We start from the raw sequence: 17,435 nt of genomic DNA on the forward strand, positions 1-17,435 counted from the left end.
CAATGATTGAATATACACATAAGCAAGTAAACACATAACAAGTATACTTGATTAAGTCACCCACAATTACACATATGCTATTGTTTAATGTGTATATATAGTATAAAATACGGATAGATATGCATATGTCCCCAAAACGTTTAGAAAAGTTGGCAAAATAGGGGAATGATAAAACTCACCGTAGATTAATGACAAGCGAATATAAATAGGAATAAGCGAGTGAACGAATAACCGAATCGTCCACTACACGTCAAACGATATAAACGATCCGAACAGCGAGTTGGAAGTCGGGTTTTGGTCAGTAGCCTTAAAATTTCGTTACGAGAATAAAAGTTTTCTGGACGTAACGTTGAATCCGACCAGAAGTATGAGAAAACGTATAGTCAAACTATAGTGGGCATACACCCCTTTAAGACTAGTAGGTTTCAATTTTTACTACTACAAATAAGTTTTATAACGAGACTAAAGTGTTGTGATAGAATTGAGTAACTATTGGTGAAGGCAAAACCAACGATCAGTATCAGTATCAGGTAAAAGAGTAAGATTGAGTTGAAATAGTCGTTTGAAAGAAATTTACCGGGAATGCAATAGGATTTGTCTTAGTTGCACCCCCACCCCCCAATCACAAAGGCTCTTCCCCTAGCACCAGTACCATTATCGTTTCCATTTTTGTCATCATTGTTGTTGCCATTTTTGTTCTGATTCAGATGGGGGCAATCCTTCATAAAGTGATCCTCATTACCACACCAAAAACACTTCTTTGCACCACCAGTTTGTTGTTGCATCTACTGCCAGTATTCTCCTGGAAATCAGCTCCTGCAATCCTTTGCAACAAGTCCTCTTTTGCCACAACGCTCACATTGACTCATATTACACATACCGTGATGATGGAAGTTGCATTTATCACACTTAGAACGGTTACCCTGATATATGCCTTGACCTTGATCTATCGTCAGGTATTGATTGAAGGTACGATTATTGTCAAACCTTTTCAATTGCTGCGGTTTTGATTTATTAGAGCTCGAACCCTTGTTCTGACTGTTGCCCCACTTGCGCTTGTTATCCGCTGGAGTAGAATCATTTGCACTCTTCTTCGGTAGTGTACCTTACGGAATTTCTTGCTCGATAATCTTGTGTGCCAATCGAATAGCCTATTTAATTGTTCCGGGGTTAGACGAAGTCAACATGCTTTAAATCTGTGGGGCCAAACAATTGAGGTACCTTTCCACGTGTTTGTAGGCAGGGGTTACCATGTTAGGATATAAAGTTGCCAACTCGTGAGAACGATTGGTATAGGCCTCGATCTCCGATCCCACCAACTTGAGATTCCAGTATTCAGCTTCCAGCTTCTTAATTTCGTCTCGGGGGCAGAACTCTTCTCGCATCAAGTCTTTAAAATCATTCCAGGGTGTAGCATTTGCCGCCTTCAATCCTAGCATCTAAGTCTGAGAGTTCCATCATGTTAAAACAGCATCTTCTAGTGTGCTGGAGGTGAATTTGACCCAATCGGCTTGACGACAGTTACACATTACAGAAGCAAACTGTCTTTTCAAACCAGCGAAGGAGACTCACAGCACCATCTGTTCCATTGAACATGTTGGGTTTACAATCCATGAAGGCTTTAAAAGTACACACGGGAAGATTAACCAAGGGACCTCCGGGGTTTGCAACCTGAAGAGCAGCTAGGGCCTCATTCACTCGGTTGTCAATCAATGACGTAAGTTGTTCCTGAGTCATGTTAACGCTACCACGTCCAGCCATGATATCCTTCATTCACAATATACCATAATGAGAAAATATCTAAGATATAATCAACAAATATGCATACTTTAAGGAAACAAGTGATTCAAAAACACAGCTTCACAAAATTTGAATTATAATAATTCTCATTAAATAAGTTGTGTTCGATTACAAAGTATTCAAGTGAAGTCATTAGAAGTCCCGATTATGTTGCTTGGGTAGGACCAGTTTCTTTAGATGACAGATTTTAAATTGTTGGAGTTTTGTTTTAGAAAAGGGTTTACACAACGGAATATCATCTCACACCAACGTACCTATAGATTCATGATTACGTTCCGGACCGTAATCATCAATTTATCTTACATTGGGGTGTTATTACCTTCCATTATGCCTTTATAAGATAGTAGTAATATCATAACATAAATAGTGAACATTAATAAGGTAATCCCGAAAGCGGAGGAAGGTGAACTAGTTGCCGATGTATCGAGTGTCCAACTAAGTCCGGTAATTACCACCACTCATTGGTGTCATATAGGGCACTGACACGTGATATCTCCTCGCATGCCTCCTCACCTTTCACAAGTGCTCGACCGGGTCTCTTCCGAACTAGTGGTGGCGTCAAAAGACATAATAGAAACGCGAAGCAAGACGCGAAGTAACAAGTTAAAAGATATCTTATCAGCTAGGGATGGTGACTTGAGTAATGTGGACCTACCAGTGTCATGGTGTATGTGAATGCTATGTACGTATGTAGTTCAATGCGTGAAAACAATGTACTAATGGGTTAACATGTTTGAAAAACTGTTGTTGAGCTTTGAAAAGGTCATAGACCAGTTTTTCGAAAGCAAACCAAACCTGAAAATTTTTACTTAACATGTGCAACAATGCCCAAACATTAGCGGTGCTAATCTATAGACCGGAAGTCTACTTAATTAATTTTGATCATACATTTAGACGGGAAGTCTACTTATTTCATTTTGATCATACATATAGATGGGAAGTCTACCAAATTGCTAAGCAGCACACATCAAATTTCAGGACGAAAATTCTTTTAATAAGGGGATAATGTGACACCCGACAATTTCTAGTTAACACCATTAATACATTCTCCGTTATCTCAAACACTCATTCATGCATTTCACTTAATTAGAGTTAATTAAGTGTGTCGCCAATTGCACAAACATTCACGTAACGGCAATTAGAGAATTACCGAATCACATGTGTTTGACCCTGAACATTGGTGAAAATATGGAATATCTCAAGCATATGCTTATAGTATTATCTATGTGAAATTGCATGCTAAATGATTATGTGTTTAGTTCATAGCTCGTTTCATGAAATTGCGATAGATTGCGCGTAATTTGTATGTTTCACCTTTTACAGAGTAATATTTGTAATAGAACAACGAGGCTTTAGTTTTATGAAATTGGGTTACTATTTTATTCTTAATGATTTGTTATAATCCAGTTTAGGTGTTATAAAGTTCGTTTAAAGCCAAAACTGATTCTAGAAGGGCCATTCTTGTAAATGTTATTTAATATAATATAAAATAAATTATCCAACCCTAACACCCACCCCAAACTGTCGACTCTTCCACCTGCTCCCTCTCATCGATTGCAAATTACAAACCATCTCCACCATCTTCAATTAAACCTTTGGTCTTGCAATTAGTGGTGTCTTTGAGTTATTCTCAGCATTCTTAATACTAGCTGGTAAGTTTTAAGCATTGATTTCTTGTTTTTTGTGAAACCTTAGATGCTCAATATCTGTAATTTTGATGATTATGATGTTAATTGATGAATTAAAACCCTAGAGATTTCATAAACATGTTAGGGTTTGAGTTTAGATGATAACAGTTTGCTGACAGATTCGTACTCGTTTATTGTTTGGTCTGTAACTCGATGATAGTTGATTGGTTTTTATCTATTCTTGTTTACATGATGTTATACTTTGAGTTTGGTTTCCAGAAATTTATGATTTGAAATTTTTGGACGAGTTTTGAATGGTTTTTATGATTTTACAAAAACATGTGATATCGTCTTGATTAGATATAAATTTTATAGATATTTTCTACACTTTTAATAGATTGTGGATTCGTTTTTATCTAAAAATAATATTTAATTAACTTGTTTAATGATAATTGATTAATGATGACATATATATCATTTTTGTTTCAATGTTTACTGTTTATACTATTCTTAATGTGTGCTCAATTTACAAATTAAATGTCATTAAATGATATAGTTATCTTAGGACGTACTAGAGACTAGCATTTTCAAGCCGTTGCAAGACCACGTTCGGTTTTCTAGCCGTTGATTAGGTTAGTTTGTAAGCTAAATTATTTAATCTTTAATATTGAATTACCCCTTATTCCCGAAGTTTGTTAGGATTACGAGCCTTAGAGGAATTTGTGATTTTGATACGGACCAAGTAATAAATCATTAAGGTACTTAGAAAATCAACCGTGCTTTATTCTTTTTTCTATACGATTTTTAGGGGTCTTTAGTAAAACTGACCGTGGGGACCTATCTTCCCTTATTATTGTCTAGTTAAATTATCTTTAGAACCCGGTTTCTGTGTTCGTTGTCACCCGAGCGTCGTTGATAGTCGTTAAGATTCCTTATCTAGGTGGTTCCCCTTCATAATATTTTAGAGCTCCGTTAGTGCCGTTAGTGTCGTTAAGTTTTCCCGTTAGCTTCGTTAAGTTAAGTAAGTTAGTTAAATTAGTTTAAATTAAATAAAATAATAAAAAAAATAATTAATTTATTAAATATTGTTATTAGGCAGTACTTAGTAGATTACACAACAAAAGTATTGACTTGGTCTATCTTCCCGACATAATAACTCTTTTATGACAGATCCAAATGGGTTGATTCCACTTCTGGAAACTTTTCATTTTTAGTTAGTATTCTAGCCCAATTGGTCTTTCTTTATTTGGATTAATAGTTATTCTTAACCAAGTCAATACTTTTTGTTGTGTAATCTACTAAACTGTTTGTACCTATCTCCAATGATTGATTTATTATGAATTTTGTACGCATGATAAAAATATAATAAAATTTTATTGAGAAACCTAATCCATATATGATTCTGTTGTAGAAATTCTAGAATGTGTTTCCATTATATTCATAGTTAATAAAATCGGGTTTCACATGCTAAAATCTGCCCTGTAATGCTTAATCTATTTGAGTTATATGATGAAATACTTGGTTTTATTTGATCATTGCTTGATGTATGATACTTATTAGGACACTTTGTTACTATTGACATTAATATAATCACCAACGGGTCGTCGGGTCAAACTTGTTGCATTACGTGTCATTACATGAGCCATAAAACTATTTGTGGTTGAAAACTTGAGTTGTCTAGTTGCATGAACGCATTCTCATAACTTAAACACTTGTACTAGGTAAAAGTAAGCGAGTTAAGTGCATTCTTTTGGTTTGAGAAAAGTCTATTGCACGCGACACCAGGTGAGTTCATGTTTTTTTCCTATTTGTTTTCTAGAAGGAAAACACAAAACTATTTTCGTATACCTGTTTTCTGGATAGAAAACACAACATTTTCCATACTTGTTTTCTGGATTGAAAATACAAAACATTTTCCTTGTTTTTCTAGATTGAAAACACAAAACATTTTTCTATACTTGTTGTCGGGGAGAAAACACGGACATACTTACACACTGGTTTTCTGGAGGAAAACGCAGCGTCTTATTTTGGATTTATGTAGTTTCTTATATATCACAAGTATATACTAGATGCCCTCATATCACTTAAAGTCTTACATTCCTTGAACCGTTAGGATGAGATCGCGAGGAAATTTAAGTAGTACTATTGGGTTTGACAAACCCCGCTGCTATAACTCGACCGGAGGTCGGACGGGTGTAAATTGTCCTAACATACATGCCCTATTGTTTTGTGATAGACCTGGTAAGAAGGTATACAGAAAGTCAGTTTCAGTTCAAACGTCTAGTAGCTTGTAAATGGGTTAGCTACCCTGGTATATTTGAAATATGCTAAATCTACATACACTATTTATACTACGTATACTATCTATACTATATATACTATTTTTTACTACGACTTGTGAACTCACCAACCTCGTGTTGACACTTGAGTATTTATACTTGCCAGGTTACTAGGTATGCTAAAGAGCATGCACAATGCTTTTTTTTTAGTTTCATTATAACATGGATATTTACTTTACATTGTCTTGTACTTGGATGGGTTGTACATGTTTGAGCATGTAACTACTTTGTTTTAAAATTATTCACATTTATGCTTCCGCAAACGCAATTTATATTGTCACTGTATTTTCTCATATTAATGAGTGATAATAAATGGTATTTTTTATTATTAAATGACTGATCATTATGACAGGTGGCTAGATCCTAGTATGTCACGCGCCTCACGGTAAAACCCCGTTAGTTGAAATTTGAGGGTGTGACATATTTGACACCCCACATCTTCACGTTAACTCCATTAACCCAAACTTCATTATCTTACACGTCATGCATAAGATTTACACGAGTCGGTAACGAATCGCACATAAGAGTCGGTCCGTACGCGTTGGTGATAAATGCCAATCCCATAAACGAATACATGTATGTGTTATGTGATTACTTACTTTGTGTGTTCATACTTGATTATTAATTAAAAAACTACCTGGATTGTGCCGATCCGCGCAAAGGATTTGGCCAAATCACTCGCGCCATGCGGGGGATTGTCAAATCGTGATTTTTTTATTTTAAAAATGTTTTGAAATCCTAAAATTCCTCATAACACCCCCAGCCGTCTCCAAACGATTTCACACACTTCCTTGGGTGATTTTGGTGTTCCTTGGGAGATTAGAGATTCTAAGGTTCATAACTTTCACCCACAAACCAATATTCGTAAGGAACTCTCGTATGATTCTAGTTTCTTGCTTATCTTGTGTTTTGATTGTTGATTAAAACCCTAGAGGTTCAATTCTTTTGGAATGTGGTTAATTAAATCATGAGCATGATGATATGTGTTTGATATATGATTGATTAGAACCCTAGGTATGTCGTTAACATGATTCTTGATTGAGTTTAATTAAAATCAGAGGTCTGATAGATTCATATTCGCTTATGGTTTTGACTGTAACTCAATGATAAATGATGAGTTTAAATAGATTCTTGATTCCATAATGTTCTACTATGAGTCTAGTTTTCATAAAGCTATAGTTTGTAATGTTTGGACGCGTTTTGAGTAGTTTTTATTATTTTACAAGTTTGTGGGTCAAAACTGATTATGGGAGTTGTATTCTGGTCTTTCTTTCCGACACCATAACTCCCTAATGACAAAGAAAAATTGGTTGTTTCCACTTCTAGAACTTAGAATTATGAGTCTAGAAGGCAACTCAATTGGTCTTGCACAATTTGGATAAATGAGTTGAGAGAACCATGAAACTACCTTTTGTTGTGCAATCTGATGAATTATCTGTGCCTACCTGTGATGATTGATTTATTGTGAATGGTTTGCACTAAGGAAAAATATAGTTAAAATATCTTGAGAAACCCAATTCGTGCATGCTTCTTTGGTAATTATTTTGGGATTTATTTCTAAGGAATACTTAGTTAAGTAAATTGGATTGTACATGTGAAATTATGTCCTGAAAACTACTTGATCATATTTTGAAATACTTGGCAATTGCTTGATGTTTTGATTATGGTGTGACATAGGATGCATGCTAGAACAACTTAGAACTATCAACATTAATTGCAATCACCAACGAGTCGTCGGGTCAAGTTTGTGTTTGTGTGTGAGTCCATGCGTGGGTCTAAGAGTCACGTGTTGTTGAATACACTCTTATAACTTAAACACTTGTACTTGGTAACAGTCTAAGAGTCACGTGCAGTCTTTGGTTTTGAGGAAAGTCCACTAGGCGTCATCAGGTGAGTTCATGCTTTTCCTATTTGTTTTCTGGAGAAAAAACACAAAACTATTTTCGTATACTTGTTTCTGGATTGAAAAGATAAAACTATTTTTGTATACTTGTTTTCTGGATTGAAAACACAAAATATTTTCCTTGTGTTTCTGGATTGAAAACACAAAATTACTTTCGTATGCTTGCTTTCATGTTTACATACAACAACGCAATATTTTCTACTGTCAAGCAAGCCATAACGTTATCAGATCATGGTGAACATTCAACAATATATGATATCGGTCAAGAATGGTTGCATTTAAGTTCAAATATCCAACAAATACAAGAATCATGCACCTCACAAATGCTGAAGAACTACCGGGCGACTCCATGATGACAATGCACTTACATAGTTCGAATAAGAGAAAACTACATCAAAGATCAAGTCAAGCACTATAATAGAAGATCAACTTCAACGTACTACAAGACGTGTATTGGTTTGAGGGGGAGCATTAAACACACTGCACTCTTTTTCCCTTGACTAAATTTTTTCCCATTGTTTTCTTAGCAAGATTTTTAATGAGGCAGCAAAAACTGATCTAGAAATATCAGCTTGTTCTCCAGGTCCTGAAGTACCGATTAACATCATCCTGAAGTATGTTGTTACAGTGTATAATGAGTGGTAATATGACTAAGGGGTGGTGTTATGAAACAACCCATTATTACCTCATCAAACCCTTAATCAGTTACTTTGACTAGGTGTTAAATACCATTATATTGTTTTAAGTTTCTTCTACATGTGCTTATATAATGCAAACTAGATCATCATGCAATACATAATAATTTCTCTCTACAACCACTTGTATCTAATATTAATCCCTTTATAAAAAGAACAAAAATCCAATCAAATTGATTATGTTTTTCTTATTTACGAAATAGAACACTAAAGGTTATTTGGTAGCTTCTCATTTTATTAAAATGTTATTTCTGAATTGGTAAGATGTAAACTAGGTTTGGTTACACGGCTTTAGAAGAATCTCCTGATTTAAAAAGTTAAAAAATTTTCAAATCATTTATATTAGAAAAAATTACAATTTTTGTCCTTTTGAATTATCAAAATTATGGAATGGGTCCTTTTTGAAAATGAGTTTCACTCTCTATCCTTTATTTGCATGTTTGGCTCGGTTTTAGTCTTTTACACTAACGGATGTTAAGTTTTCCAGTTAAGTCACCTCCTGTGACTTGCACGTGAGGACATTTTAGTCTTTTTACTCTCTTAAAGTCTATTTATGCAATTAACAAAACCTTTTTCAATTTAGAATTTTCTTTTTATTAATAAATAATATTGTTAATGTTTAAAAAACTAATAATATATATTATTAAACAAAACATGTTATCATTATCACACAGAGAATTCAGAGAAGTTTCTTAAGCCCCGCCAAGCCTCCATCATCGCCGGTGGCCAAGCACTACCAAACCTCCATCATCCCTATCGATCAAGCATCGCTAAACCTTCGTCATCGCCAACCACGCACCATTAACCTTCGTCACCATCACCATTATCTCCGATTTGCCAAAAAAAAAAACAAGACTACGACCCTGATTATGTCTAATTCTGGTTTAATTTTGGTCGCTAACCTCTAATTTGGTTTGATTCAGGCATGATTTGATATGAGTCGTTGCAGATCTGAATGATTAGAAGGAGGAGGTGGTTCTGTTTTGTGTTTTCTGGCGATGATTCACAACCACCAAACACATTCCAATTTCTAGCCCCCTTTCTGATTGTATGATGGTGTTTGGTTGTACATAGTGTGAGGTGGTAGTAGGGTTATGGCAGCGGCAACGGCGGTGGTGGCGGCGGCGGTTTTGGTGGTGAGGAGATAACCCTAAACTATGAGTTTTGGGGAAAGGAAAGAGAAGCTAGGGTTCTGCCGAAGTGCAACGACGACAACGACGGTGGTGATGATTTTAGGCTCAGATCGGGCGATGGAGAAGGATTCTGTGGCAATTGGTAATGTCTAAGTCCAAAAAACGGCTTTCCGGCAAGCCTCTATAAAGGGCGGCGCTGAGGTACGGGGCCGTGGCCTAACCAAACGATTACCGGTCAGTTATGTTTCGGAATGGTTGTGTCAATCGGTTCTATACAACACCGTTGGAGCTTTGTCCCGGGCATTGTTGCAGGTAGCGTCGATTAGTGAGGTTGCGGGTGGCGGCTGTCGTCTTAGAGGTGGTGGTTTGGTGGTTGAAGCTTGGGTTGAAGAAGAAATGGTGTGATAATGATCTGATTAGTTTAATAGTTTTTTTTAGTTTCAGTTATGTTACATAAAATGTTCTCATGTGCAATGCACATAGGGTGACTTAACTGAAAAACTTATCCATTAGTGTAAAGAACTAAAATCGAGCCAAACATGCAAAATAAATGATAAAGAGTGAAACTCATTTTCAAAAACAACCCATTTCATAATTTTGATAATCCAAAAGAACAAAATTTATAATTTTTTCTTTATTTTGGGACAAATATTTTCCACCAACACTTTCTAAAAATACTTCAAAATATAACTCTTATGATTCCAAGTCACAATAACAATTGGAAAAGAATATTCCCAAAATACCCCCCAGGCAAGATTAAACAAAACATCACTATATTCATGTTTTGTCCCAACATCTTCACGGGTTGCAATTTGCAAATAATAATTGGACCGCTTCACTTCAATCAATCGTGTAGAACCAATGGATCAAATTTGCCCATGAATCTTTCCTTCAAATATTATAATAATAATACCCGCACCGATTCTCTCTCTCTCATCCAGCAGCAAGCCCCCAATTGCCAAATTGGGTTCTTTGAATCTCAATTTTATATTCACTCAGCAAACGGATAATAATAATAATAACAATTTGATAAATTATTGATGGCTGCGAGTGCAAACCCTAACAACGAGTCAACCAGCAACGGAAATGGTAACGCCGCCGCCGGTAATAATACTAACGGCGGTGCGCCGGATAATTCGGCGGTGGGTTCTACTCAGTCGGCGTTGAGGCATAACCCGGGGTTGTCGGTTGAATGGGCTCCGGATGAACAGTCACTGTTGGAAGAATTGCTCACAAAGTTAGTTTTATTATTATTGTTGTTGTTGTTGTTGTTGTTGAATTGGGTTTTAGGGTTTATGTTTTTTGACCTAATTCTTAGGGGTTTTGGTAAATTGGGGTTTTATGGGTGGTAATTAAGATGGGGTTTGTTTGGTTTTTGTTAGTTTTATTATTATTATTGTTGTTGTTGTTGTTGTTGTTGAATTGGGTTTTAGGGTTTATGTTTTTTGACCTAATTCTTAGGGGTTTTGGTAAATTGGGGTTTTATGGGTGGTAATTAAGATGGGGTTTGTTTGGTTTTTGTTAGTTTTGGTTTTGTTGCTGAATATGGAAATTGGTTGGTTTTGGTGTTAATTGGTGGTAGTTGAATTTTGATGCTACAAAAGTTAATATTCTATACATGGTGTATTTGAATTTGGACAAAAGTAAAGATGTATTGGTCTTTGTTTGTTATGTTTATAATAAGTGATTTAATCTAATTGTGTCAAAAAGATGGAATACTTGATTCTTGATGTGGTGATAAAATGTGTTGTTTTTTTTTATGAATGTAACGAGTGAGTTTTGTAAATAAAGTTGTGTTTTTTTGTTTTTTTTTTTGACAAAATTAGAACACTTTTAGGCTTTAGCAACCTTAATATACTTTCCAATAAATAGATGAAAACGCCTGGTTCGTTAATGCTAATTATTCAATGTTTTTTAGTGTACTGTGAGAACATCAAAATCTAGTGCAGTCTATGAATTTTTTTGTAAAATTTTGTTAATTGCTTTTAGTTTTTTGGAAATGTGAACATTATCAAGTGTCTTGTTCATCATGTAATATAGTAAGAACACTTGCTTATGTACACAAACATAGGTGTATGTGTTTCAGAAATTGGATGTATGGTTAATTGATTAGTGATTATCTCTCGGTTGTGCTAATAGTTTTACCAACATTTGTTTCACCTAAAGGAACATAGCAAATTTCGTAACTTTAATTGTTATCATATTTTTTTTTTATAAAATGCAGATATGCCTCAGATACTAGTGTATTGCGTTATGCGAAGATTGCAAAGAAGTTACAAGATAAAACAGTCAGGGATGTGGCTCTTCGTTGTAGGTGGATGACTGTATGATATATTTTTCTTCCAGTTTTTTCTTTTCATTTTAGAGATAAAATTCATATTTCAAATTAACCATAAGTGATTTTGTTTTGATTTAGTAAACCAACTTACAGACACAATAACACTTACAGCTTTGTGTTATTGCTAAAATTTTATTTAAATATAAGTATATCTGGATAAAGGGCAAATTCACTTTTCAGCTGGTCATAAAACTGATTTCCTTTCACATTTGTTTTTGGGTTTTAAAAGTCATAATTTAGGTAGACTTTATATTATATTGCCCTTCTTTAGGACATTTAAGCATAATATTCTTGCTCCATTTTTGTTACAACTGTGAGAAATACATAGTCCACTTGTACCTTTTGTTTTGAATTTGATACATAAGACGGTTATATAACTGTTTACTCACTCTCTTCTAACTTCCATTATATCTACCAAGCGCTATATTTAAGTGGATTTTGCGGTTCTTATAGTTCTATTTAAAATTGGTTATGTATTGACCTTAGTCACATAAATCGCTGGACAGCCTATGATTTTCGATGTGGATCATCCGTACCACAATCTGGTATGAACATGTTCCGGGAACGCTCCGATTTGCGAATTCGACACAGAAATTACCGTTCCGAAAAAATTAATGACTCGTATCTGTTAAAACAGGGATCGCGAATTCTTAATCTGCGAAACACATTTGGTTACTAAATGGGAACATCGATCGTGATTTTGAAAGTCATTGTCTTTTCAATTTCAGTCACAGTCGAGTAATTTTAGGCCCGATGAAGCGATTATTGGAGACGAAGGAGGCTGTTAAGATGGAATGAGATTGAAAATAGCGGTGGCTTAGGTTTTTTAGGTTAAAACTTAAAAGGACGCATATATCTTTGATTTTCCTTTTACTTTTTTTTAACAAAATGACAATTTTCATCCTTAAAGTTATAAATTTTATTGAAATTATTCTAGACTTTTGAAGATTTAAATATTAGTGCATTAAGATGTTGTACATTATCCGTTTTTAATGGTACATCGTACCACATTAAATGGTACATCATACCGGAGTGATCTGAAATGAGCCTACCCCATCTCGTACCGAATTTTAACGACCTAGCAAATTGCGATCCCGTACCAGAGCGTACCGCAAACTATGTGACTATGGTATTGACTCCTTGAGCGCGCCTGTGTGTGTGTTCAGTATAAGTTAAGAAGTGTGAACCGAATCAAAACTTGTACATTTTTTTTAAAATGTGATACATAAGACAATTAGTCAATTACGATGCAGAACACTTGTTTGACCATCTTTTTTTTTGTCAAAACTAGTTGGCTAAGCTAAAAGGGAAACATAAGTACATAACTAATTGTATAGTGCTAAGTCTGTGGTAATTTCTTCTTTGTATTTACAGAAAAAGGAAAATGGTAAGAGAAGGAAAGAGGATAATTCATCAAGGAAAAACAAAGATAAAAAGGTACACCTCATAGCTTTTCACTATTTCATTCTTTTCTTTTAAAACTAGGTAAAAGGTTTGAAGCAAACGGTATAAGAAGGGCATTTTGAACGATAATTATTCTTGTTATTTTCTTACTTTCAGGAAAAAGTAACCGAGTTGGCAAAGTCGTCTTCTCATACTACAAACCGTGCCAACGGCCCACCATATACTCAATCAGCAGTTTCTATGGACAGTGATGATGGTATCTCTTACAAAGGTTGGTGCATTTTTTATTTTTCAATCGAATCATATTATGATTAAACAAAACGTACTTCTTGTAATTTATGTAAATATTTTCGAAACCAAACATATAACATGTATTATATATATACACACTGCTTACTATACAATATGTTTGCTTTTGTCGGTAATATTAAATGCGTAATTGTTTAGTTTTCATTAATATTAAATAAGTTGTAATTTGTGGGTGTTTCTTGATGCAGCGATTGGTGGTACAGCAGGGCAGCTTCTTGAGCAGAATGCTCAGGCGTTCGATCAAATTTCTGCAAATTTTGCTGCTTTTAAGGTAAATATGCAAAGTTGATGAATACTTGAATTAGTTCTATCAGATTTGTGATTAATTGGACTTCATCCAGCAGGAAATTTGTTACCTATTAGTTTAATTTTGATGAGAAAACCTGGTAATTGATCACTAGTGAAACCAAGTACTATCCGTTTAAGAAAATTAGAATTTTTATTTTGGGGTTATTTTAATACATCTTCCTCAAAACTTGGTATAATATCATATTTACCCAACAAAAAAGATCATAATGGTTAAAATTATCGTTTTCAAATGTATGGCATTTATATGAGAGTCTAGAGTGCGAGGTGAAAGAAAAGGGTATGCTGGTCATATTGTAAATGGTTTAGTATGAAACTTTAATTATTGTTTGAATGGGTATGATTTGGTAATTATGCAAGATTTAAGGGTATATACGAAGTTGGTCTTTTATCATGTACGTAAAGGGATGAATGACGGTGGGTCCCGTTTTTGATTTTTCGGAAACCAAGTGGAGAATGGAATTGATTTGGTCAACAGGTGGGAGTAGAGGTGGCAATTTTGACCAATTTAGAAAGTAACCGTTTTGACCCGATACACACGACTGACCACTGAGCCAAGAATCACTTGCAGTTTAGCCAAAAAGTCTATTTTACCCGACTGAAGCTCTTTTTCCTTGTGTGGCAGGTGCATGAGAACATCAATCTATTCTGCCGCAAAATAATATCGTCTCCATCTTGAATGAGTACGCCATCTTTCTTACACCGCAATTATTTATCAAAATCTTAAAATTGTTCCTTTTTTTTTGTTTTTTTTTTCAGTTTATAATCAAATTTAACTTTTTTAATGGCCTTTGATTGTACATTTGTAATTTTATGTTGCGGCTTAAATGACATGCCGGAGATAATGAAGCAGATGCCACCACTTCCTGTAAAGCTTAATGAGGAACTCACAAACTCCATGCTTCCGCAATCATCTTTACAGAAAAAAGCTTGAATCTTTCTTCTTGGGTTCTTACTTAAAACCTGGAGATGATGATGTTATTTCCAGTTACTTGTCAAAATGTTGTTTAGTTGGGTTACTTGTGTTTTTGATGCTTATGCTAGATGTTTGTGAATATGTGTGTAGTCGAAAAGAAAGATTCTGTAGATTATAGTAGGATCGAATCAAGTTGATTCAAAGTTTGTTCTGTTTTTGCAAAGGCGATTTATAATCAAGTTTTATGAAAGAAATAAGAAAATTTTATAATAACCTAATAATACATTGGAGCATGTTTAATTCGGTAGCTAATCATGAAAATCACATATTCGAATAATCACGAAAATCGCATACTAAACTCTATTATTAGTGGGTTGAAACCAGCTTATGGGTTTTAGGTTATTAACCGAACCGGTTATGGTCCGGTTTTAACGTGTCTAAAACCTTAACGTATAAAAATGGTTATGTTATACAAACCAGTTACAAAAACTGGTTTATATAGTTAAACTAACTATAACATTTTTCAGTTGGCGTTTATGCTTGTTTGTTGGCTTTTATTATGTTTCAATGTTTTCACAAATGAGTTCTCAAAGTGGAGTAAGATGTGACTTCGAGGAACATGTTACAATTCTTGCATTCAATCATTTTGGTTTTCGTTTTTTAGAGCTAGAGAAGCACTGTGATCAAACTAATAGGCTTAATGCCTGCTTATACTTAATACATAGGGCAAAAAGATCAAAATTCAGTTTCTAACAGCTCTATAGTCGTTTAAAAACGTTCAAAAATCACCCAACGTAAATAATTGGCTCAATGATTGCAAGCCTATTGAATTTACCGTTTTTGGTTAAGCGACTTCTATTTTAAAATCCCAAACTATTACCTCTATGGTTAGCACTGCTTTTGGTTTCAGATCCTAATCAGTTTTGGGTCCTAATCGATTTCAGTATATTTTTTATATTTACTATAATGAAGTTAACGGTAGTTAAATCCTTGTTTTTGTTGTATAATTTATTATTGTAAACTAATAAAGTACATAAAAGTTATTTGAAATTTTAAGAAAATTGATGAAACTAGAGAAGAGTCAACAAATGTGGACACTTGACACCCATAACCTCTTCACTATCGATTAACTTTGATCAATGGTCTATAATGAGTTCAGGTTTTAAAAAGCTACTAACAAGCAAAACTCGAGTTCTAGAAATAGAATTCTAAACAAGTCAAGCTTAAAAAACTCTTTCAAGTTAAATGAGTTAAGCTTAAACTTGAGGTAAAGTAGGCTCGACTCCACGGAGTTACACACTTTCCGTTATGAAGAACAAGAGCATAGTTGATCCAATTAAACAAAAGATAGATAAATAAAAATATTCAATTGTCAAGCCTTGTGCCATTTTTCTATATATTAAAACAAAACATGTAGTTTTATTCATATTCTTGTGTTTAATTATTGTTTTAATTTCTCGTTTTGACCCACTTAAGATTATCCACTTAATTAGAGAAATGATGATCTATAAAGTAAATGTTATACAACTTATAACCCGTTTGTAAACCAAAACGACCATGTTATGTGTTGTGGTATAATGTCAAGACGTTTTCATGCCACCTAGACGTGTCAACGCCCCAAATACCACCCTGCTCCAAGCAAAGGGGGCATTTGGAGGAGGAACTTTCTTAGTTAATGCGTTAATATCTTGAATGGCAAATCAAGTTTGGTCCATCTTAAATGCACCAATCAAACTTTTTTCTTTTATTTATTCTCTAATTAGCTCATAAATTGTATGCTTATAATGTTATTAATATTTAAGCCTACAACTTATATAATGTTTACAATTTTGATGATCATATATTCATATTCATATCCATGAAGGCTATTACTTTTAAACAAATCTTGACTTAAGAAAACCCGTACCCAAACTCAATTAACCCAACCTTAAAAATCCCGAACCTGAGAAAACTGTAAGAGATTTGGGTTGGGTTTGGCTCAAGATTTATAACTTTGAAATCCGAAGAAATGTTTTGAAAACCGATTTGTTAACTCGTACCGGATTTCACTAAAATGGCACAACCGGTTGAACCGGGTTGTTACAAAAGTTTACCTTGTAATTTTATATTCATATAAATGCAACTTCAACTCAAAGAATAACCTAAAAGTATACGATTCAATAATAAAATATAATACAAAAGCACTTGATTTTATAAAATAATCCAAAAATTTACCCATTTCAATGTTAATCGCTAGGTTAAAAGTAATTTTTAACAAAAAAAAATAGGGTGCAAATATCAAACATCACCTAGGCGTAAAATCGGTGAGAAAAAACCGAACGTTAGCAAACTGTCCACCGGCCTCAAAATATCGTCTGATATGCAAAACCCGGCAGAAGCATGTCAACCAACGGGTATGAACATGTATTTAAAACACTAATCCTGAGAAACCAAAACTCGAAAAACAAAGCCAAAATATCCACATCCAAGGTCTTATTAGCATCGCCGGTGACATCTAAAAATAATATTAAGAAGAAAGGGTAAATTAGGCGTGGTAGGGGATGCTTCATCATCAGTGACACCACCGCCGGCTAACCACAAACAAATATAAAAATAAAATTAGCTTTAGGCCATAACTAATTTCACCGGCTTCAATATAATGATGATACGCTTTTATTATCAACT

General features: G+C 34.4%; 1 pseudogene across 1 annotated transcript; it reads left to right on the forward strand.

Annotated features, from left to right (window-relative positions):
* The first annotated feature begins 10,538 nt into the window (after positions 1-10,538).
* Positions 10,539-15,022, forward strand: LOC143546728 (uncharacterized; annotated as a pseudogene). The gene is made up of 7 exons (XR_013137638.1): positions 10,539-10,735; positions 11,723-11,822; positions 13,211-13,273; positions 13,397-13,511; positions 13,738-13,820; positions 14,481-14,538; positions 14,678-15,022. The product of XR_013137638.1 is annotated as an uncharacterized LOC143546728 (transcript).
* Positions 15,023-17,435: the final 2,413 nt, after the last annotated feature.

The sequence above is a fragment of the Bidens hawaiensis genome, unplaced genomic scaffold, assembly GCF_021521415.1.
Source record: "Bidens hawaiensis isolate Kalapana, Puna unplaced genomic scaffold, B.hawaiensis_p1.1 tig00014461_1, whole genome shotgun sequence".
Taxonomy (NCBI): Eukaryota; Viridiplantae; Streptophyta; class Magnoliopsida; order Asterales; family Asteraceae; genus Bidens; species Bidens hawaiensis.